Source organism: Hippoglossus stenolepis, chromosome 2, assembly GCF_022539355.2.
Source record: "Hippoglossus stenolepis isolate QCI-W04-F060 chromosome 2, HSTE1.2, whole genome shotgun sequence".
Lineage (NCBI taxonomy): Eukaryota > Metazoa > Chordata > Actinopteri > Pleuronectiformes > Pleuronectidae > Hippoglossus > Hippoglossus stenolepis.
Window position 1 is genome coordinate 9,144,341 of NC_061484.1, and position 11,088 is coordinate 9,155,428.

General features: G+C 42.2%; 1 non-coding gene across 1 annotated transcript; it reads left to right on the top strand.

The window, feature by feature from the left end:
• The first annotated feature begins 1,584 nt into the window (after positions 1–1,584).
• Positions 1,585–4,757, top strand: LOC118118692. The gene is made up of 3 exons (XR_007034723.1): positions 1,585–1,690; positions 4,488–4,524; positions 4,744–4,757. It is a non-coding gene; the product is annotated as an uncharacterized LOC118118692 (transcript).
• Positions 4,758–11,088: the final 6,331 nt, after the last annotated feature.

Consider the following 11,088-nt stretch of genomic DNA (forward strand, 5'->3'; position numbering starts at 1 on the left):
TAGAACACAAACTGTACCTCCGCTTACAGTCAATCCCACACATATTTGTCTTATTCTAATGGTGGAAATATAAAAGAAAAAAAGGAAGTGGTCTGATAACCTAAATTATTTATCTGTCGTACAATAGTTACAGAAAGTGGAAAAGATTCTGAATCGAACCCTTAATCTGTATCCACACCAAAATTTAAAAGGTTCTTCCAGGCCCACGCCCAGCTCTCCACCAAGTTTGGTGGAAATCAGTTCAGTAGTTTTTGCATAATCCTGCTGACGAATACACCAACAAACTAGAACATCACTCAGTGGCACACGTACCACCACCAAGGACCGACAGTCCCCTTAAATTAATTTGAGCTGCATCAAATTTCACACATTCATAGATATCAGTTCCCTTAATGTGCCAGATTGGATTTCATCAAGGTCAATGAATTGTTTCCTGGGTAAAAGGTCAAAATGTTGAAAAACGCCCTATTTCGCAAAGTTAAAGAAAGTGAAAAAAACCCTCCTGGATGTGACCCTGATCTGAATCTGCACCAAAATACAAGTGTTTCTTCCCTGACCCATATCACATTCTTCCACCAAGTTTTGTGGAAATCTGTTTGGTAGTTTTTGAGTAATCTTGCTTACAAACAAACATATAAACAGGTGTGAAAACATAACCTCCTGGTCAGAGATAATAAAAAAGATGTTTTCCTCATTAATATTGATGGAGGTGCAGGCTGTTGTTATCTTGTGGGTTCACATAGATTTTTCTTTCAGTTCAACCAGGACCAAACTCCACAGTTCACCAACCACACCTGATCAGGATCTCAGACCTTCACCTCTGCTTGCTCATATCTGGCACCCCTGGAACAACAGCAGTGGACAGCAGCACAGAGTCGAGGTACAGGTCCGCCTGGCCAATGGGCTGGCTCCTGCTCTGGCAGAGTGGAATCTTCCTCCCATGGACAGTGGGAAGCGGTGTGTGATGACCACTGGGACCTGGTTGATGCTCAGGTGGTGTGCAGACAGCTGGGTTTGTGGCAGGGTCTGTCAGCACCACAAAGTGCACGTTTTGGACAGGGCAGAGGATTCATCTGGTTGGGCCGATGTTGCTCCCGGCAGCGAATCGCTGACGAGTGCCGGCACAGTTGGATCTACAACTGTGGTCACAGTGAGGATGCTGGTGTCATCTGTGAAGGTAAATGCTTATTTGGCCAGATTTTTAAGCCAATGAAGTCTCCCTGTCAGACAACACTTAGGATAGCATTAGAGAACGAAATATGGAATATTTAGCTGCGCTGATATCACTGGAGTTTTTATAGAAATCCTATTGAAGTCTCTCTTTCATCTGTGTCTCTAATCAACAGTATTTTGTGCATGTGTGTCTCGTGCTTCCTTTATAGTGAGGCTGGTCAGCTCTGACAGCACGCTGCTCTGGCAGTGGAGATCTACCATGCTGGACAGTGGGGGACAGTGTGTGGCCGATTCCTGGGACCTGAGACGATGCCAATGTGGTGTGCAGACGGCTGGGGTGTGGCAGGAACCGTTCAGCACTGCAACATGCCCAGCTTTGGACAGGGCAGTGGACCCATCTGATTTGAGACCCGGCGTCATTTGTTCAGGAAGGGAACCATCGATAACAGACTGCAGACATCAGGGTTCGGGGTCCACAACTGTAGACATAATGAAGATACCAGCATCATCTGTTACAGTAAATGTTTATATATATTTAAAGTTAGGTCAGTTATTGTTAACCACATTTAACTTTGGAAAATTGCCTCATTGATACATTTCAACATATATTGTTATTTTTGTGGCACAACGTCAAATGTGCAGTAAATGTTTATATCAGAACGTAAAATAGGATTTTGTGCCTCAGGATAACATCATCAATTATATCTTTAACTAGAGTGACACTCAGTAGAACACAAACTGTACCTCCGCTTACAGTCAATCCACACATATTTGTCTTATTCTATTGGTGGAAATATAAAAGAAAAGGAAGTGGTCTAGTAGCCTAAATTATTTATCTGTGGTACAAAGCATAGTTACAGAAATTGGAAAAGATTCTGAATGAACCCTTAATCTGTATCACACCAAAATTTAAAAGGTTCTTCCAGGCCACGCCCCAGCTCTCCACCAAGTTTGGTGGAAATCCTTCAGTAGTTTTTGCATAATCCATAACTGTGAATACACCAGCAAACTGAACATCACTCCAATTAGCTACGTACCACCACCAAGGACAGACAGTCCCCTTAAGGTGTTTGAGCTGCATCGATTTCACACATTCATAGATATCCAGTTCCCTTATTGCTTGCCAGAGTTGGATTTCATCAAGGTCAATGAATTGTTTCCTGGGTAAAAGGTCAAAATGTTGAAAAACGCCTATTTACATAAAGTTAAAGAAAATGAAAAAAAGCCCTCTGGATGTGACTGATGGAATCTGCACCCAAAATACAAGTGTTTCTTTACCTGACCCATATCACATTCTTCCTACCAAGTTCTGTGGAAATCTGTTTGGTAGTTTTGAGTAATCTTTATACAAACAAACATATAAACAGGTGTGAAAACAAAACCTCCTGGTCTGATAATAAAAATATGTTTCCTCATTAATGATGGAAGTGCAGGCTGTTGTTGTCTTGTGTGGGTTCACATAGATTTTGTCTTTCCAGTTCAACCAGGACCAAACTCCACGGTTTCACCAACCACACCTGATCAGGATCTCAGACCTTCACCTCCCATGCTCATATCTGGCACCCTGGAACCTTGGCAGTGGACAACAGCACAGGAGTCGAGGTACCGGTCCGCCACAGCCCAGTGGAGGAAACAGCTCCTGCTCTGGCAGAGTGGAAGTCTTCCTCCATGGACAGTGAGGGCAGTGTGATGACCACTGGGACCTGGTTGATGCTCTGGTGTGCAGACAGCTGGGTTGTGGCAGGGTCTGTCAGCACCACAAAGTGCACGTTTTGGACAGGGCAGAGATTCATCTGGTTGGAGCCGATGTCGCACTCCGACGTGAATCAAAAGCTGACCGAGTGCGGCGCCGAGGATTGGATCTCCAACTGTGGTCACAGTGGGGATGCTGGTGTCATCTGTGGTAAATGCTTATTTGTAGATTTTAAGCCAATGAAGTCTCCTGTCCAGACATGGGATAACATTAGAGAACAGAAATATGGAATATTTGCTTCACGCTGATATCACTGGGTTTTATAGAAATCCTATTGAAGTCTCTCTTTCATCTGTGTCTCTAATCAACAGTATTTTGTTGCATGTGTGTGTCTACGTGGCTGCTTCACCAGTGGGGCTGGTCAGCTCTGACAACCGCTGCTCTGGCAGGTGGAGATCTACCATGCTGGACAGTGGGGACAGTGTGTGATTCCTGGGGACCTGAGCGATGCCAGTGTGGTGTGCAGACAGCTGAGGTGTGGCAGGGTTCGTTCAGCACTGCAACATGCTGCTTTTGGACAGGGCAGTGGACCCATCTGGTTGGGCCGAGCGTCATTTGTTCAGGAAGGGAACCATCGATAACAGACTGCAGACATCCAGGGTTCGGGGTCACAACTGTAAGACATAATGAAGATGCCAGCATCATGTTACAGTAAATGTTTACATATTTAAAGTTGGGTCCAGTTGTTATTGCTCACATTTAACTGGAAAGGTACCTCATTATGATACATTTCAACATATATTGTTATTTGGCACAACACGTCAAATGTGCAGTAAATGTTTATGTCAAGGAAGTAAAATAGAGTTTTGTGCCTCAGGATAACATCATCAATTATATCTTTAACTAGAGTGACCTCAGTAGAGCACAAACTGTACCTCCGCTTACAGTCAATCCCACACATATTTGTCTAATTCTAATGGTAGAAATATAAAAGAAAAAAGGTGGTCTGATAGCCTAAATTATTTATCTATGCAGACAAACATAGTTAGAGAAAGTGGAAAAGATCCTGAATCCAACCCTTAATCTGCATCCACACCAAAATGTACATGGTTCTTCCAGGCAACGCCCCAGCTCTCCACCAAGTTTGGTGGAAATCAGTTCAGTAGTTTTTGGATAATCCTGCTGGCCAGATACACCAACAAACTAGAACATCTTTCAGCATACGTACCACGACCAGACTTGACAGTCCCCTTAAATTAATTTGAGCTGCATCAAATTTCACACATTCATGAATATCAGTTCCATTAATGTGCGGATTGGATTCATCAAGGTCAATGAATTGTTTCCTGGGTAAATGGTCAAAATGTTGAAAAAATGCTATTTTATAAAGTTAAAGAAATTGAAAAAACCCTCCTGGATGTGACCCCTGATTGAATCTGCACCCAATACAGTGTTTCTTCTCTGTCCCATGTCACATTCTTCCACCACGTTCTGAGAAATCTTGTTTGAGGTAGTTTTGAGTAATCTTGCTTACAAACGACATATAAACAGGTGTGAAAACATAACCTCCTGGTCAGAGATAATAAAAAGGATGTTTTCCTTTTCCTTTTATCCTAAACAGACGCCAGCATGAATGTGGCTATCAGACCAGTCCTGCTGTAAGTACTATTTTATTGAATACGACAATCACTCACTTTTTACAGTAAAATGGTCAAGGCAGACCTAATTTGAAAATTGGTCTAGTATGTTTCTTTAACCAATCATGTCCAGCGTAATACTGCTGTTTGCCACCAGTGGCTTTATACCTCCAGGACACATCAATGTCACCTATGTAGGATTTTAGGTCATCATAATAACAAGGCTTATATTTTTGACAGCACTGCAGGTAGCCTCTCAGGCTTAGGTAGAGAGCTAGAGCCTCCATGTCTCTGTTCATGCCTCACCTTCCACTCAGCCTTATCCATCACGGCCCGATCACTCCTGTGTGGGCTCTTTTACTCTGCATGTGGCGTCTCTGTAGTAGTCAGGAAACCCAAGGTTTGTAGTTGTCTGGAACTGCTCGCCTCTAACTCATCAAACCCCAATGATCGCACAATACTTTTTTATTCAGAACAAGTAAGTGTCCCTCTTTATCATTATGCTTTATTCAGTTATAATGGAAATGGGGAAAGACTGTGTATAGGTGATGTACAATGGCCCTCATGACATGCTCATCCTCACTGCCAGGTGCCCACTGACCGACAAGTGGCAGTGATTGAGAGCGGCTCATCCCGACAGAGCTCGTTTCTCCGCCCTGTTTCTCCTGATCCACGGTGAATACAGTGACATTTACACTCCTGCAGCCTCAGCCTGTGTGACCAGAGGAGCTCGCTGTGCCCCAGTCGTCACACGTTTCACATTAGCATTAGCATTAGCATTATCAATCAATAGTCACTGCAGCTTTACACTGGTTTGATTGGATCTGTTCTTCCCTCTTTTCATAGTCTTTCAGAAGAAAGGACATCTCACTCTGTTTTCAGCTCTGCTCCTATGAACCCCCTCACCATTGGACTAATCACTTGTGAGTATGATTAACTATGTGCTCTCAGGTTGATGTATCAACTGACAATCCAATACAAGATGATCACCATGTTTTACTCTTTCTTCTTTATCTTGGTACCAGTCACATGGTGAGCTGGTAACATATATTAATAATACAAACTCATTTCATAGTGTGATATTATTTTTGTGTTTGAATTTCTTTATTAGCAAATACATTAATAAAAAAACATCACATTTACTTAATTGAATCGTAACACACATTGGTATTCCTGATTTGTACTAGCTGTGTAATGAGCTGTGAAATGATTGAAGAAAATAAAAATCAATGTCAGAGTGCTTTTCTTCTTCTCTGTATTTATTTTCAGAAATAGTTTAAATAAATGCAGTCATATCGACTCATCAGATGATAAATATACATCCATACATACTGGGGCAGTATTAACAGTGGTTAAAGGAATGTGCAAAAGCAAGTGCATATAGTCTGTTGTGCAAAGACACAATGTCAGTAAGTTGTCCTTTTTTTTTTTGAGGAAGACAGTGGCAGTGTTTGGAGGTGTTAATCAGTTTTATGGCCTGAGGTAAAATGTGTCTTGGAGTCCTGCATTTCAGACTGGTGTGAGGAGGTGATGCTGAGTGGGGTCAACTTTGGTTGTGTTGTTGGCTCTTCTGAAGACTCTCTGCTGGTAGATGTACTGCAGAGATGAAGGTCTGATCCTGTGATGTGTGAATAAATGTGATACAACCTTTTCTGCTCATAACAAAGAAAATCCAGATTGCATGATTGATATTGATCTGATGGTCATCTCCCAACCAAATATTGAGTTTCACTCACCCCTGCCTTCCTTTGTTCTATTCTGATGGTGTAGTGCCTCGAGATATGACCTCCAGAGGGATGTCAGGAAATTTCGTGCCAACTTTTCCTGAGTTGCCTTATACACATGCACAATGCAGAAGAAGATTCTCCACTCAGGCAGCATTCATAGCATCACAGAAATCTCTGGAGCCTTCAGGTGAGGGGTGGTGCAGCAGGCGGAGAGCACGACCTAATGTATTCATTTCATTGCGGGGATCAAGTGTTTTTGTTTACCTTTTTATCGACACTGAGTATTAGCCCTCTTGACATCTTTGTTTTCACTTCCTACGTGTATGCCACCTTTTTCATCGATATATTTGATTTCCTTTTTTTGTTTTAATTGCCATCTGTTGCATGTTAAGAAACATCAACACACCCACTTTCGCTTTCGTGGTGAATCCTCGGAGGATCTGTTTTCTCACATTCGCTCATTGGAACATTCTACAGACTTTTAATAGCAGGGAGGCTGAGAAACTTTCACTCAGACATTTTGAATGTCTGGAGGATCTCTTGAATCAGTAGATCTAGAGCGGTTTAACAACACACTGATTTATGGAAGAGTTCATCCTGAATTCACCCTCATTTTTAACACTTTTTATTTAAAGGTTTAGTGAGTAAAATTTAGGTGAAGGTTATAGAAAAATCCTAGTAATGAATCCCAGTAAGTCCAAACTGGACAAACACATTTTGAGTTTTTATGACAACTGAAGGCAGCCACCCAGGTTCTCTCTCATGATGGAAGGGGGGTGAGTGGCGGTATTCAGCTGCAACATGAAACTTCACCATAGATGTCACTAAATTGTAAACACTAAACCTTTATGCTCCACATGGTTCATTTTCATTTGTGGGATTGGTTCAGAGTGTTTTCGCGAGCTAGCAAACATGTGTTATGTTTCTGTGCATGTGGGCAGCGCTTCGCTATTTTGTGTGTCCTGAAATCGCTGTTGATTTTTATGTTAGGCATGTACTGAAGGCAGATAAATAGCAACTGTTCCTTTCTTCTGCTAAAACACTGAACAGGTATGTTTGTTTTGTTGCATAGGACTTTTGTTTGTTTGTAAATAGAAAATGTGAATCTTTTCATGATGTGTGACTGTGGTATGAGTGAATGTGATACATTCCAAAGACAATTGTAAATCATACTTTTGTTCATTATTTTCTAAATCCTTAAGTATTTTTTGCATTTATTATTTTCTTATATAGGCCTTTTTATTTTTATTAGGCAAGATTTGTAAATCTACTGTTACATAGAGAGGTTGGCAAAATTCACTTATGCAACATTAATGAAAAACATTTGTAAGAAGAAAACATTTATATGAAGGTAATAAAGTACAAAAACACAAATTAATAACAGTGTACTTACTAAGCAAGATGTGTCTGTGTGTCTGTGTGTCTGTGTGAGTCAGCGTGTTTAAGATGGCAGCTGGCCACTCCAAAGATAACGCCCCCCTTTGGAATGTTTTACGACGTGTAGGGGATCAGAGAGATGGATGCTGAGATATGCATGTGTCTGTTTTGGTGCCAAATTAGAAAGTTACTAGATGCATGCAAGGAAAGACCAGAAGAGCATAACTAACATTAACTTTCAAGTAACTTGTATTAAAATATCACAGCAACACAAATCAAACTTATAAACATCACAAGGAGTGAGTAAACAGTCTTTGTAGCCTAGTATAATTATTAAGCCCAGTTGTGTTACCCGTCCATGGAAAGGGAAAAAAGGGTTAGCGTGCTGTTCGAAAGTCAGTGAAGTAGTTTTGCTGGTTGTGGTTCTTGCCTTTGTGGTTCATGCAATACACCTCCAGTTGCTGTTCTTCGGCAGGCCCTTGCGTCGCTGCTTGAAGTATGGTAGAGCTTGGATTGGGAGGAGGTTTCCTTGTTGAGATGAGCTGCAAGCCTTTGTCTCTCCTCCATTCAGGGTTTCGTGGAAGAGGAATCGGAAGGGCTGGACACCCTTCTCCTCTCGAGGGTGGCGTAGAAGAGAATCGGGGAAAGATGGTGTGCTCTGGAAGGTGCATGGAAAGACAAAGAGAGAGGAGACCTGGCCTTATATTGTCTTGGTGACCTCATAGGTCATGGGGCCCAGAGTGACCAATAGTAGTTGAAACTTGTGCCCCTGGTCACACCTCTGTGTGACGTTGAGGCACCCTGGGAGACTGAGTTCTGCAGACTCTAGTTTTCTCCACAACAAAGGACATGCGGCCTTAGGCTTTTGACTACATGTAGAGCCGAACTGTAGTTCACCAAATACCCAGGTCCCAACACCGGGGTTTGGTCCCGATGAGGTTTACTGGTGCGGTCGAGGAGTGTTTATGGGAAAAGTCCTGAAGAGCTCCACAAAATCTTTTTAGGACTTTGCCATTGACTTACAGTGTTTGTAAGAAAGCTGACCCAAACCTGATAACAAACCTTAACATGAACAATTCATGCCTTATCTAATCTTTACCTAACCACAAGTCACATCTAACTGACTAACCTTAAAGTTCTAGTTTTAGGTGAATTCGGTATTTTCAACACAGTCCTGTGTTATAACAAGTGTGTAAATGAATCAGACAGTGAGTCATTTCTGCTGGCAGCCAGGACATGTAGCAATTGGCTACGATGCAATTTTATGGGGCAACTAGCAACAGTCAGGAAATATGCACTAAAGGTGTTTTTCTTCCCAATAAAAGGCTCAAATTATTATTAAGAGTGTGGCAACATTATACATGTCTCACTTAACAGAATTCTCACTCAAGCCTCACAGACTTAAGTTGTTTGCTGGGAAGATGGAGGTGGAAACATGGTGAGTAAGAGAGTTGGAGACAGGAGTTTGGATTTTTGCTATGAGAGGAACTGTGGCTTTTGCAGTTTGAACTAATGTCAATGGCTGATGATGTCCACACTTGTTTTGAGTCAGCGTATATGAATGAAGACGAGAAGAGAGGCAACCAGCAGAGGAGGACAATGAGCTGCTGCAAGCTGCAGAACTTTGGAAACTGGTGGTGTTCCTGTGGGTCGTGTGACCCCATGCCCACAGAGGAAAGAAGGCCTATGGTGTAGATAGTGGGACCTGTTGATGCCAAATATTGGTGGTCTTGATGTGTCCACAGAAGGTGTTTCAAACACTATAAATGCTGTGTGACAATACGTCATGGGATTTCCCCCTCTGATCAACAGAGCTGTGCTGGTCATTCCCATATGTGCCAAAATAAACTGGAGGAGACAATGAGCCAGGGTGAGAATTTGAAGTTTATTGATGAAAAACAACTTTTGGTGGGTATTTCATGGACTGCAGTTGCCCCATAAGGAGGTTACTACACTCCAGTCCCAGAGGCCAGGATCGGAGACGTGGTCCTGGGTCTGCTGTGTCTCACACTGCTGGTCATGTTGATGTTCATGAAGACGGGTTTGGGCTCTGACGCGGCGCCGGTGTATGAACTCCAGGGAAACTGAGTGGCAGGCTGTTAACAAATTGAGAACCTGCATGAGTGTGTTTGTGTGATGTATCACTTTTACAGAGAATAACATATTAATCAGTCACTTTGCCTTCTGTTTGTCCTCCTTCTTATCGGTCTCGCTCAGTGTATTAACGCTCTGGTGGTAGTGGCTGCCTCCATCCCTTAGCGTTTCGGGGATGCGCGCTCACGGTTATCACGTGTTCTGATCTGGGGAAAACCTTCCAGGGGGCTCCCATGCATTCAGGCCCCCACCCTCAGACACATTAACTGACATAGTGATCCTTTGGAGAGATGCGAGTAAACAGCATGTGACAGTACCAGGATTGAGTCAGTGAAGTTATTTTCGCTTTCACTTCCCATATTCTTTCAAGTTTTCAGAAATACAGCTGGGCAGCCATTTTCTCTATGTTTATTTGGTGCAGGATTTTCGGAGGGCTGTGGTAGTTCCCTCTGTGGGTCTGTTGGAGAGCATCGCTATTGCAAAGCTTTTTGGTAAGTGGTATTATAAGTCGTGTTTTCAGTGGATTGATTACAGGAAACACAGGTTGGCATCTGTGTAGTTTGAAGGTTGAATTCTGCTTTTTTTTGTTGTTTTGCATGATTTGAAACTAAGTTTTGAATCATTGTAATGTTTTTGATTGGCTGGAAATATATTTATACGAGGACTGCAGGTTTTCCTTCTTCAAACTGCAGCACTCTTTCAATGTTTCCCACTCCTGAATTACCTGGTACTCAACGTGCAGCCTTTCAAAACTAAAGTTTCAGAACCAACATACATGCACCACACTTTAGAGCAGCATTGACAAGATTTCAAACCTGGAAAACAAACTGAGAATGCTGCAGTTTAAAAGAACAAATACTTAAAGGGGACATAGCATGCAAATTCCACTTTGTTAGTGCTTCTACAGGTTAATGTGGTATCTGGCATGTCTACCAACCCAAAAACTCTGAGGAAAAAACATAAGCGCGTTTTGTTATAGTTCCTCTAGAATAGAAGCGTCATGTGGCGACTCGATTACGCTTCCTGGGTATTGTGTGTGTAACCACCCTCGGAAGTCTCCATAGGTGCCAGTTTATATAGTTTTTAAAATCATGGGGGGGAGAGGGGAGGGAGCGTGGCTCATTAGCATTTAAAGGAACAGGCAGTCAAGCAAATTTCGTCTGGCATGGGAGCTTAACATACAGGGTAAAGGGTGCTGTTTTAAATGATCCTTGTGTGTACACGACCAAAGTATGTTACAGACATTTATTAGAACCCCAAGGAACCATATCAGCATGACAAAATGGGCATGCTGTGTGCCCAAATACAATACTGTTTGAGATTTGAAATTCTTTTTCAAAACGTATATTGAACTTTATCTAATGATTTAAATACCTTTATTAGATTT